At 41.8% G+C, this 13751-nt stretch overlaps 1 long non-coding RNA gene across 1 annotated transcript; it reads right to left on the bottom strand.

The window, feature by feature from the left end:
• Positions 1–5102: 5102 nt before the first annotated feature.
• Positions 5103–13337, bottom strand: LOC113030991 (uncharacterized). Its single transcript, XR_003273671.1, has 2 exons — positions 12848–13337; positions 5103–5493 (listed from the first exon to the last, which is right to left on the bottom strand). It is a non-coding gene; the product is annotated as an uncharacterized LOC113030991 (long non-coding RNA).
• Between the last annotated feature and the right edge of the window lie 414 nt (positions 13338–13751).

Genomic DNA, 13751 nt, shown 5'->3' with positions numbered 1-13751 from the left:
CCAGATCCCTCAGGTCATCTGGATCCGGTCTTTTATCAGTTCCCAGAGTCAGAACCAGACACGGAGAAGCTGCATTCAGCTTTTATGCTCCTTATATCTGGAACAAACTCCCAGAAAGCCTCAGATCAGCTGAAACACTCAGTTTATTTAAATCCAGGTTGAAGACTCACCTGTTCTCAGCTGCATTTGAATAAAGCACCAAATCCACACTTTAAGCTTAAATTTCAAAACTTACATTTAACTACTGATTTTATCTACTGTTCTGATTTTATCTGTTTTGATTTTATATACTGTTTTGTTTGTTTGTTTGTTTGTTTGTTAATTAGTTAGTTAGTTTATTTGCTTGTTTTAATCAATTTTAAATCATGCTTTTTATTTGTTCTTGTTTCTAATGTCTCTGTAAAGCACTTTGAATCACCTTGTTGTTGAATTGTGCTATACAAATAAACTTGCCTTGCCTTGCCTATTATGGATGCTAAGCTATTAATGGGTAGGACGTCAATTTGCTCTCCAGACAGCCTCGGATCTGGGTGGCATGGATTCCACAGGATGTTGGAGATGTGCTTTTGTGATTGTGCTTCATCAGAAATGATAACAATATGCAGATTCTTCATCTGAACATTGCTCCTTCGAGTCTATTGTTGCACTGCATCACGTCCCAAAGGTTTTCTACTGGACTCACAGCTGGTAATTGGAGAATACACTGAACTCATTGTCGTGTTGACGAAACCACTGCAGATGACTTTTGTTTCACTCAACAGTGCAGCATCATGCCGAAAGTATCCCTTTAGCTTCCATTAAGGGATGTAAATGGTCTGCAGCAATACTCATAGGCTTTTTATTTCAAGCCATAATTATTACGGAGGCACAGAGTGTGCCAGGAAAGAAGCCTGGACTGTTGACATGAGGCACGTTGACTTCATGGATTCATGTTGTTGGCAATCTGAGCTTATCCTGAAGTGCAATGTTTTGCCAGCCTTCACCTGTGCGGTCGACCCACTGCACCCTCAGATTTCGGTTGTTGGTTCACAGAAATGGAACCTGATGTGAACCTTTCCTGCTGTTAGCCCATTTGCTGCTAGACACATATATGCTGTGAGCCAGAGATGGTTTCTGGGCAGCTCACCACAGTAGTAAATATTAGATGTCTGAGTTATTGTGGCTTTTCAGTCAGCTCCATCAAGTCTGGATATTCCCCTGATCCAGACTTGATGGGCAAATGAGAAATACTTAAATCAGATTGGTGCTAATAATCCTGTCCCCATGCTAAGCTTCTGACCTATAGCTGCAGGATTCTGTGCCACATGATTGGCTGGTTGGACAGGAGATGATGTACAGGTGTTTTTATCAGGGTACTTGAGTATATGTACTCATTACTGAAACTGAAAATGTTACTTGTCATAAAAAGTATGCCAGTGCAATAAATGAAAATTGGTGTAGGGTCCAAACATAACACAAAGTGTTGACTTTAACCTTAATTTAAGGGGTCTAACACAGATTATATTATGAATGTGCATGTATGATTACACTATTTTTGAATTCAGATTGTATTCATTTCACAGTACAAACAGTAAGAATATCATGTAATAATCATGACATACTGCATGTTTTATAGAATATACCTTGTAAAGAAATTCTAAAGAGCCCTCTGAAAACAGTGTAAAAATAGAGTAATGTTCCTTGAAGGTGTAGTTAACTATAGTATGTAGTCATTTCTCTTCATATGATACAAATTGTCATCAAAATTTCATTATCTTAGATTAATCACCCAAAAGTTGATCACCTATAAAATAACATGTATTTGCACATGGATGCATCTCCATTAATAATCCACTGTTGTAATTAGGGATGGGTACCGGTGTCCGGTGCCATGATGGCACCGGTTCTGACATAAACGGTAGTAACCAGACCGAAAAGCAGCGCACATTTCGGTGCTTTATTTCGGTGCTTTTTTTTCCTGAGCTGTGATACACTTCTAGCCAATCATTTTACGTTTCCGAGGATAGTAGGCGGGGCCAGGTACGTAAGTTCAGTTAGAGCAGAGCTACAGATTAAAAATGTCCAAGGCGAAGAGGTCAAAAGTCTGGCTGTACTTCACAGCAAAATATGCAAACTCAGCAGCCTGCAACAAGTGCTTTAAGCTGATACTGTGATACTGTAACACCTCGAATCCGATGAAACACCTGGCGATGCATAGCGTTTTTTTAAAAAGCCCAGAAATGCGCCGTATTTGATAGCTTGCTGCGAGACCTCACACTGTGCACGTCGGGTGGGTTGCCAGTTATCGGACCCGGAGCAACATCCCCCAAAAACCCAAAGAATAGAGTCCTGGCCCCTAGCCCTGCCAGTGTAGCAGAAATGATGAGGATGATGATGCAGCAGCAGCCGTTCTTCTCTGCGTGAGTCGCTTAATGTTGTTCGAGTGTAATTTACGTTGAGTAGGCTAACCACGTTATTACATTAATGCAGGTAAGGTGAACTAGCAAACATCATCATAGCTACATGTGACTGTCCTCTTGTTTGATGGCAGATACTCCCTTCACCCTGGACAAAAAGGCTAAAATGACCAAAGAAAAAGTGGGAAACAGCTGAACATGAGAGGTTTTTGGACAAAGTTTGTGTTTTTTTCCATTGTTTAAGCACTGCTTCCAGCCAAGAGTGATACCATATATGCCCCATAGCTGCAGAAAAGGCTAACATTGTTATCTTTTTACAAAAAAAACAAACAAACAGCTGAACATGAGAGGTTTTTGGACAAATTTTGTGTTCTCCATTCTTTAAGCACCGGTTCGAGCACCGTTTAAGCACCGGCACCGTTTCAAAAGTACCGATTTGGCACCAGTATCAGATAAAACCTAAACGATACCCATCCCTAGTTGTAATGTTGTTGAAATATGAAAAAGAAATATGTCAGTGTTTGATGACTTCTTTACTTTTTCACACCTTTCTGAGATTTCCTTACATCATATCTTAATGCTGTTTTAAAGTTCCATACCTTGTGCAAAAACATAAATCTGTATAATGAGCAAACAGATTTGACTGGATCAGCTCATGGCAGATAACCTAACAATGGTGTCAAAAAATATGATATAAATCCCTCGGGTCGTCTTCTGTCACACCAACCCTCTGATTTCCACCTGTCTCCCTCTCATTCACACACATGTGTCTTGCTTCTACTAACTTTTATTCATCCTTTCTCCAGACCATACCTCCACGTCTCCAGGCCTTTCTTCCACAAAGACTTCCATCACCGCTGCAAACAAAAAGAGACTCAGAGCCGATGTCTGATATAATTCTATCCCCACCCTGAACCCATCTGTCACTCCTACTGCTTACCTCACCTCTGACTCGCTGTTCTCATACATGTCCTGCACCACCTCCAGGGTGACCAAGAAATAAATGTGTAGCTAATACTGTGTTTTTTGACAGCTAGTCTTTCCAAGCTTCTTAGATTAACATATTGTGCGTGTTACTGGTTTGTCATTTAGCATGTACAGGCTAAATATATTTCCAGTGCCTTTGCTAAGTATACAATAAGGATAGTAGGAAGTTCAAATTTGTTATCATGGTCTCATGCGATAATCTTAACATACTCCTGTTTTTATTTCATTTCACCATGGTTTCCGCAGGCTTTAGGTTTCAGTTTGGACGTACCCATAGATTTGCAGACTTTTTTGAGCCACATTTGACAATGTAATCAATTTTTATCCAATTATGACGCATACACTTCACAGCGCACCCCCACCCCCCTTTGCAAATCTGAAAAATAACAAATAAAAACTAATAAAACTTAAAAGAAATAGCAATTAAAAAACACAAAATTCCTGTTTCTCGGAGTATAGAGCCGCCTGATTTTCTGTGCGCTATTTTCAGTCATGGTGGATGAAATCTGCAAAGCTCGTCACTTTCGTTATCTTGTAACTTTTCCTTATGAATAACCTTCTTCTAGCTACAACGAAAAGCCTCCCCTTCACATGCGCTGGGTAAAAACCTGATTAACCTGATCTCCTGGAGAACCAATCAAAATGTGAGACTCTGTCTCGAGATTTTGGACACGAGGACGAGGAATAAAAATGCTACCCTCACATACCTTCTATGCCACTCCTGACTCATACAGTTACTCTCTTCTCCGTCTATCATCTGCTTCTAGCAATTTCTAACATAATAAGATGCAATTCATTAATACTGTTTAAACTATATGGGTGACTCATCAGTGTACATCTGTCCTACAGTGAGATCAGGCTCCCCGTCGCTCTCAGCCGTGTTAGTTTTTGCAGAGCATCCTGACATCTGGTGGTGATTTTATGACACTGCACTAAGATCATCAAGTTGTTTGCGCTAACAACTCTCAACTTCTACTTTCGTCTTTCAAATTCCTGTTTGTCAGCGTGGAACAAAATACTCAGGATTTCTCAGCCCAACAAACCGCAGGAGCTCGTTCAGCTTTAAAAAGTTGCCAAATGTGCTGAATGTGCTTTCCAGTCATATGTATATTTGAAGTACTGCTGAAAAATTACATCAGCATAATGTGACTGATTTTTGTTTTTAATCAACTTACTAACTCTGAAAGAAAAACTGAAACAACTATACATTTTTATCCTCTACATAAAAAAATAAGTAGTTTGCTCTACTATACATAGTTTTTTCAATTTCAGGGCCTCTCCCAGTTTGACAATCGTGTGAGTTCACCCTTGAACACACTGTGAAGGAATTCCTTAAAGCAGCTGGTGATGCCTTTAGGCTCTGAACAACAGACATTAGGGAAGTTTTTTTCTCTTCTCTTTCTGGTTTATATGTAACAGCAATCCAATTGGGTACAAACAGTCCTGACTGAATGCCATCGTGTTGACTTAACATGAGAACAAAGACCGGGCAGTTATTGCAGATCTGAAACCAATTTGCTTTGACAATTTAGCATTTAAAGAGCATCTTAATTTACTCTGATCCTTTGATGGGATCAGCAGATACTTAAAAGCCATTAGGTGTGACACATTTTTGCGTAGTCATGTGCCTCTCTGTGAGTGTGCTGTTATTTTTGGACGAGAGAACATGCAGTGCTGGTATGCACTTTATTGTCTATAGCGTGACTGCAACAACACATCTGAGAAAATATTTTGTGCTTTATTAAAAGACATAAAAAACACAATTCAAGCAGTTTTTGGTGGGAAAAGGATAACATGTCTGCCTATAATCTATACAATGTTTCTGGTCCAATCTTACAGGTTATAAAAGTCCTCTTCAGCCAAATTCCCATCACCCGTCATCTGCTTCCTCTTCTTGAGCCTTCCGGGAGCAGAGCTGGCCAGAGCAGTTCTTCAGCTGGCAGCTTTAGCATGTGTACAGAAACATAAAGCTTGCCAGTGAAGAACTGCTGTGCATCAGCTGGTATGAAGCCGGCGAGCGTGAGAGAGCCTGCAGTGATGCACAATCCGCTTTAAGGCGCAAATGGTGACTCCTTCCTCTTTCTTCCTCTGGCTTTAGGTGCATGTATTTCTGCAGAAAGAGAAGAAAAGATTGTTTAACTTCCCCTACAAACTCCCTGCTTTAGTAGCGTGGGCATGAGGTGGCATACAGCCAGTCACACACGTACAGTAAGTGGGTGCAGTCGAATCACAGTGTGTGCAATCAGCTGTGAGTAAGTGGGTGAAGTGAGCTGATATGCAAAGGAAAAAAAGTGCCCGGGGAGATGCACACAAGATCATGCGTCAGATCACCAGGATGGACAAGCGGATCAGCGGCTCAGCTGCCTCTGCACGATATACAGTGCCAGCGAGAAATTCTTAGACATTCTTTTAGTTACAGGATGCTCGCATTCAGAGAGCAGCCTCCTGAACGAGAAAAAAAAAGAAATTTTGTCAGTTACCGTGGTTACAAAGGATGAGCGAGAAGCGCTGAATAGGAGCAGACAGCCCGTACAAGAGAGAAGAGACCCTGCAGAAGTCCAAAGAAATATTTGTTTTTGAAGTTTTAAAAAAGTTTGGGTGTGTTCCAGAGAACACCTGTACTATAACTCATCTAAATTAGAGCTGTCATCTAACCTAGTGGTATGTTGTAACTGTACAGCTGACTACGTGGTTTAAGCAGGTTAACTAACAAAGATAAGATTCATATCTAAATTAAAGTAACTAAACAGAATTTTCCAGCCTTGCTAGAAGCATGGTCCAGGCGATTGACTGTATATAGAAGATGGATGTAGCGTCCAGTAAAGCTGCATTTTTTCTAATGGCCAGAGGGGGCAGATCCACTGGCTATGAAAAAAGAAGTGCAACAGTGTTAAAGTCTGTGGAAAAATAATTCTTTGCTTCCTTTTCTATGATGATAGTAATACTTTTTCTCATGAATTTACAGCCTTAATAACTTTTTTCAAGTCTTAGTCCCCTTACCCAAAAGAGATTAAACCCACAGTACTTTGGCTTCTAATGTCATGTTTGCTGTTAAAACACAACTGTGACTGCAAAACCCACTGCTTAAGGTTTCCCACATGACTTCACTAACAATTGTGTGACAGCCATCTTTTATGTACAGTCTATCAAATAGTGTGTGCCAGATTTTTTCGCTGTTTTCACGTTACCCAGATGACACTCATTTGAGAAAACAAATGTCATAATCAATCGACTCAGATATTCGGGGTACGCATCTTCTGACCAGATGACAGCTATTGCCAGAAACAAAAGAAGTATTTTCAGTAGTTAGAAACTCTCTAAATATACTTTTTTTTTTTTTTCTTTATAGGAATGGTTGAATCCTACTGAACTTTGTAGATCTACTTTGTAGTTTTGGGTGAATGGCCAAACAATGGTTTGCCATAACCAAAAACATGCATCCGCCTTGACTTCACTTTATGCAGCACTACCGAGTAAATACACTGGCTCTAGTCTTTACCCCACATTTTTATTTCTTCTCCTTTTTAATTTTGACAGTTTGTAACTTATTTCTGAATTTCACTCCAATGCAGACCCGAGGGCTTGGAAAGCGTTTCGAGCTGATGCAAAGAAGTAAATACACATGCAGAGAGTTTGAAAACTAACCACTTGCAGCCAAACACATGCGAAGTAAAGTAGCTCAGTGTTTTTCTAGCCTTCAAAGAATGCAATTTTGTGTTGATCTTAAGATACTGAGGACATGCTCCACTTCTCCCGTCGACGATGAGTAACACATGCTGCACATTCCTGCTGTAAGGAGGGCAAGAATAATCTCAGGTGGTTCACGGCCCTGTGGACTGTGCACGGTGGGGCTGTGCGGGTCTCAATCAGCAAGATTTATGAAAATGCCAGAGACGTGGTCATGGGTAGAAATCATTTTGCCTCAAACTGAGTTGGATTTTACTCAAACATCAAGTTGAGGGGTCATTTCTATGCATGCACAGAGCTTTGACATGAAATCTACTGGGTGTGCACAGAAAACCAGCCACTAGGACAGATATGCTCATGTCAAACGTCAGATTTTTTTCTGAAGTGGGTGAGTCAGCAGCCTGCCTGTTCTGACTCGTCGATGACGTGCACTGGTAAAAGTATCAGGAATGAAGTGTATTATCTTTTTTTTTAAGTACCCTCCCAATTCTGCGTCAGATATTTGATTTAAAAAGACGGCATCTGATTACTTTATTTACTCAGAAATGGTTTTAGTTCATTTGAATCTTAAAGAAAGGACTTTCACCTTTGCTCTCTTTCAGGAGTTAGGCTCTCTGTGCCCCCTACCCCAGCCCCCATCTCTCAGGATTCAGTATTTGACATTATTGCTGACCTCCACACCCCGAGCTTATCTTTTTTTGTAAACAGTCTGATTTGTTTATTTAAAATGAAACATTCAATGTGACTGGTGTGACGCAGTGCGACGATTGCAAAGAAAAGCCTTCCTTCTTCCTGGTTTGCTTCCATTTTGTCCCCACCTGTGGACTTCGCATTTATTTTTCATGACCATTTAATGGCTTTCCTAAGCCCTTCAATTGTTTTATAGATACTAAATTCCACTGCAGAAAAGGTCATGAAAGACGTTTTGTGCAACTTAAATTGTGCAATCATCAGTTTTACAGATACAATAGCCGCTGGGGGGAGTTGATTTTTCTTTAGGGGTACAGAGGACTTTTAATTAGTGCTGTGCTGTAGTTGGCCTCCAGGAAACAAAACCAACCACGTTCTCCAAGTGCGCAAGTGTATTCACTGAGAATGAATCAGCAGCAGGAGGATACATCCTGAGCACCAATGCTAGCTAAATGCTAAATGTTAAATGCTACCAGTGATTTTAGCTAAACACGAGTCGGTGTTACATGCGTTGTACCATTATTGTTTGATGGTTATCAGTGTTAAAGTGACGTCATCGCATTAGGAGAATTTAGCATGCATGGTCAGAGGTGGAACCAGTTGGAAACATTTGCAAAATGTAGCAGCTATCATGACAATCGCAGGCAAATTCACTCACTCGCCATAAGAACTGTGGAGACAGTGCACTAGATGAAAAGTTCCCTCATTAGTATTTGTTGCTGGTCATCATCACTGGGGTACTGAACAGGCTTCAGTTCACTAGGTAGCCCTCTATTTATTAGCCTGACATATTTCAGTCAAAGGTGTCCTTCACTTTCAGGAGCTTAAAGTGGAGAAAGTTTAACCCAACCACTTTGTGTCATGAGCAGTAATTTTGCCCGCATCTCTTGAATTAGGTTTCTAGCTGATTTTCTGTGGTCTCTGGTTGCCACGTTGCTGCAACTCACTTTGTGGAATTCCTTTAACAGAAAGCCTTAGGACCAGCGCTAGGTTGCGCTGTAACTTCAGCATATTATCTGAATTTGATCAATTGGGGTTAATAACATTTGGAAAGACTAGAAGGCATATATCTATTTTCTTTTATTCCATTTCTGTGTTTAGGAAACCCACAAGAAACGTGTGAGCTAGGCTGGCAGGAGTCCTGTGCACATGCTCTCCATCAGCTCAACTGATGATTTTAATGACATAAAAGCATAAAAGATGGGTGAATCTTCCAGGTCTCAAAAGTGAAGCCAACACGATAGTGTCTCAAACCTGCATTATTTTAATGGCCGATAGAGGGCGACTTCTCTGGTTTCAAAAACACTTCTAGTTCAATTGAACTCTATGGGGAAAACAGCCGTCCACTTCTGAACTTTGCAACGCTTTCTTTTTGACTTTATGGGCTTAATCACTACTTTCACGTCACATTGAATGAAAAATGAAGTCCATTTTGTACTATGTGGTCTTAGAATGGCCAGTATAGTCATTCTAATCTAAGAGACAGGAAGTAGGATTATCCAGTTGTGTGGGAATTGGCCAATAACTCAGTCACAAATTATGCTAGTCAGTGAGTTTGGACCATAGGTGCAACTGAGCAACTTTCATTCTAGTCTGACTCCTCTTAATGTGTGCGGGGTCCATGGTCTTTCATAAGAGTAAAAACTAAAACCATTATGTTTAAAGGCACTCAGTGACAATGTAAATGTGCTGACGTTTAGCCAAAGTAATTTTCACCACCTTACTTTATCGTCTTAGCATGCACGCATCAAGTTTCATGCCAGCTGTTGTACTGCAGGCTTTGCGGAAGTGCGGGATCAACAGAATGACAGACTGACAAACTGACACTGGCATCTCTGGAAACAAGCCACTAGCAGTTAGGAAAAAAGTTTCTGAATGAAGTCAGTGAAGAGGACGTGCAGTACGAGTCCCCGGGCCACCCTCAGGAGTACTCGCAGTGTTAACTGTTCACTATGACTGCCACAGCGTCAAAATTGAAACTGAATTGCTTATTTGTTCCATTGCGTGCCACTCCCTCCACGAAAAGTGACTCTGTATTTTTATGTTAACAAAGCCAGCCAGTGTTGAGTCTCCCGGCTCTTTTGCTGTGCCACTCTTTCCTATATCTCCACTTCTTTTTTTTGTCTTTCCTGACTCGTCTGTCCTCTCCACCCTCTCCCTTGGTCAGATCAGACTGTCCTGCATTCCTGACATTCCTGCTGCGTATGTTAGAAATTCCATCTGGCTGCTGTGGGCTCGCATAGTCTCCTCCACTCCTTTTTTTCCATCGCTCTGTTCCTTACCCATCGCCTGTCTCTCTACTCATCTACATCTGGACTGTCCAGGCTGAGGCTTCACTGTCAGGTTTGACCCTCCCCACCCCCTTCTCTTTATTTCTGGCTGCATCATCCAAGAAAGGGAGGCAGACAGAACCGGGGGGTTTTGTCGAAGGCCTTGAGACAGGCTTATATACAGATAACAAACAGCCTAATACAAAAAGGATTGAGTTTATCTGGGACCGTCGATGTGCATTCTCTGCCACAGCAAAATGGGATAAGAAAAAGGAAAAACACAGTGGAGTTGAATGGGCAGGACGTGAAATAGAAATGATGGTTGTAAACAGGACGGTGTAAATGAACCATGTACAAACCGAGGAACTGCTGACATTTTAACTCTTTAGGAGGTTTTCTTATCAGACTTTAGCCCACAATTATGCTAAACAGAAAGAGAAGAGAAGAGAAGAGAAGAGAAGAGAAGAGAAGAGAAGAGAAGAGAAGAGAAGTTACATGATATGTGGGTGGGACATTTTGCTGAAGGTGAGGAAGAGAAAACACAAAAACATACAGTGCAAAGTTGAGACTAGGTGAGACAGACAGAGACCTCTTACCATGCTTTGAGCCTACTTCTTTGACCTCTACGCTCAGGGTCGAGATAAGATTACTTCGATCATGACTGTGACTTTGCTGCAGTTATCTCCACGTTTGGAGAGACAGCGACGGGGGTTTGAATGCTGCTACACCTCAGTGACTGAAAACGGAGGATAATTAAACGTTATGCATCTGTTGCATATATCAATTCAGGTGCATTCCTTTGCTGTGGGTGTGGCCCTGCTTGAGAGTGTTTACTGTCCCAGATTGTAGTCTGTAATACAGAGTGAACATTTCAGACTGGGAATGGGGACAAAGACAGAGAAAGGGCGGTGGCTTTGGCAGCGCTCTTCATAGAGCAGAGGGCCCGTTCTTACACTCTGCTGATCTCCGTTTGCCGGACTTTAAAGGCTATCTGACTTTAACCCTGAGATCACCACGAATAAGGAGTGTAGGCTGTTTTATTTGCTAACAGGAGTGTCTGAATGCCACTCTGAATTCATGACACTGCCTGGAAATGGTAATGTGCAGCATGAGGCCTGTAAGCCTGTCCTCAGGCAGTCTGTGCCATTTTGTTTTAAAGCGCTGGATCTTTTCTTTCTTTTTTCTTTAGTGAACCTACATAACACATCCCTTCTTGCCCCATCCTCCCTTTACAAGGCACGCAGTAGGAATGAAGGGTGTAGCCCAAGTTGAGCAAGATGGCTTCACTTCTGCAAATGAAGGCAGCAACACAGCACAGGGGGAGGTTGCTTTTTTTCCTTTCTTTCTTTTCTTTTTTGCCTGGATGCAAAGGAAACAACACAGATGAGTTGCTTTTTAACGGACATCTTGTCATTGCCATGTGATTCTCACTGACAGGGCAGCTTATGTCACACTCTGGGTTGCAATGGCACAAATGCAGCTCGTGACAGTCTATTGCGCATTCCTACCGGCACACTGAACTCTGGCTGCACAATTATGTAAGACATTCTCCATCGATGTAACAGACACTACAGCAAGCTTTGCCCTCTAACCATTTATCCCATGCATATTTGCACTTTGCTTTTAAGATGTTTTATACAAATGAGGCAGGCTGAAGGGAAACCCTATACATATACATATATATATATATATATATATATATATATGAGATGAGGAGACTGGAGGGCCTGGGCAGCAAGGCCTACATACGCTTTGTTGCGTCAGCAGCTTAAAGAATGTTATCCTGCTCCTTATAAACATCCAGAGTTACAAAGTCGTGTTTATAAACTCATCTTCCACTTGAAGAATCTTCCCATCTGTGCCAGATGACGGCGGGTGTCACTGCATTTCTGAGAAATGACTCGGCCTCGGTTATCCTGGTTTTCACCTATCCCCTACTTGAGCGCAGGCTTTTTCCTTGGCCTGCTATGAACTCAGCAGATTTTAAAAAGGCTTTGAGTGCTGACACTTTTTAATGTGAAGTTTTAACGCAGACATGTTGCTGTAGCCTCCAAATCCAGCTTTTGATTTGGATGGATGCGCTTTAGTTTTACACTCATGGCAGACGTGTTAAACATCAATATTAATTTAAAAAAAAAAAAAAACAACAGCTCTGAACATTTTCACTAAGGCTGTCTGTGTGCTTGTAGAGGCTTTTTTTGCTCTCTTCTGTATTAATGTAGGACTAAAGATGACTAATATAATATTTGCACATTTATGCAGTATTACAGCTGCTGGCTGTAAATAAATAAAATAAATGGAAAGCTCTTGCCCACCTATGGAAATTAAGTTCTTATGGTGGGATGGCCAAATGTCAGATTTCTTTTTTTTTTTTTTCTTTTTTTTTTTTTTTTAAATGAAATGTCAGATTTCTAAGGTGCTCATAAATCCTATGAGCTCCCCTGTGTTAGAGGGCCTGCTCTCTCTCTCTCTCTCTCTCTCTCTCGCTCTCTCTCTCTCTCTCACACACACACACACACACACACACACACACACACACACACACACACACACACACACACACACACACACACACACACAGGCCTTCACAACCAGAACTCCTAAAACATCAAATCCATGCCCTCCTCAATCTGACGACGCCGATTCGCGGAAAACCCGCAGCAGGGGTGAATTACACTTGAATAAAGTATGAGAAGGACGCATCCCCATTTGCCATTTCCACGTAAACTGGGTCATCAAGCCGCCAAAGGCTAAACCAGGCTGACAAGAGCAAGCATTCAGCCAGCAGAAACACACACACTGAGTAATACGCCCCACCTTGACCACCAACAGCAGCCGGGTCGCTCCTGCCCGCTCCGGCACGTCTTGAACGGTCCGGCGGAGTTCAGGCTGCCTCGCCCACTGCTCGGCGGAGTCCGCCTGGGTGTGTCGCTGTCTGTGGAAAAAATTTGCGTCCGCGCTACGGAAACGTTTGACAGCGTTTAAGTGTGTGGAGCACACAGCAGCAGCAGCAGCGGAGAAGACAGCGCAGGACTTCAGCCCCTTTTACACAACTCCTGCCCCCCCCCACCTTCTCTCTCTTTCTGTGTCTCTCTGCCTCTCTCTCTCTCTCTTTCACTCTCACACACACCCAGGCGAGACACACACCCGGCTTCCCACTCCGATCAGCTGGCAGCGTGATGACGTGGGCCTGCACGAGAAACGGACGTCAAAACCTGCACGGATCTGACGTGTACACGCAAGACAAGTGCATGCCGTGAGACAGCAGATTGACCTGTTTGTAGTAACTCACGTTAAAACGTCAGGTTTTATTTCCCTGCCTAAAGTAGAAAACACGCACATAAGTACTATATAGATGCTGTCACACATGCTGTATTACACGACACGCTTTCCATTAGATTATCATTACTTATGCATTTACTACTGTTTGTTGAGTGGGCGGATTCCATATGACAGTGCAGCTAATAGGTTATTGGAAATAGTGCAATGATGAATTAATTGTTTAATGTGTTTAATTACAAACAAAAAGACCCAATTAGGACAGTAAATGACGAAGTCCTCACATTTGATGCTCAAAATCATCACATTTCTTTTTGCACTCGACACGACAGTTATTGAAACTTCAGGCAGTTTTTTTCTGGTCTGTGACTAACGGTGTAATTCCCTTTTAGAAATAACAATATAATTACTAATTACCTATGAATACTTGGCAGCGGGTAAT

The sequence above is a fragment of the Astatotilapia calliptera genome, chromosome 10 (genome assembly GCF_900246225.1).
Source record: "Astatotilapia calliptera chromosome 10, fAstCal1.2, whole genome shotgun sequence".
In the NCBI taxonomy this organism is placed as follows: domain Eukaryota; kingdom Metazoa; phylum Chordata; class Actinopteri; order Cichliformes; family Cichlidae; genus Astatotilapia; species Astatotilapia calliptera.
The sequence above is the reverse complement of the archived record's forward strand: the minus strand, read 5'-3'. Positions and strand labels throughout refer to the sequence as shown.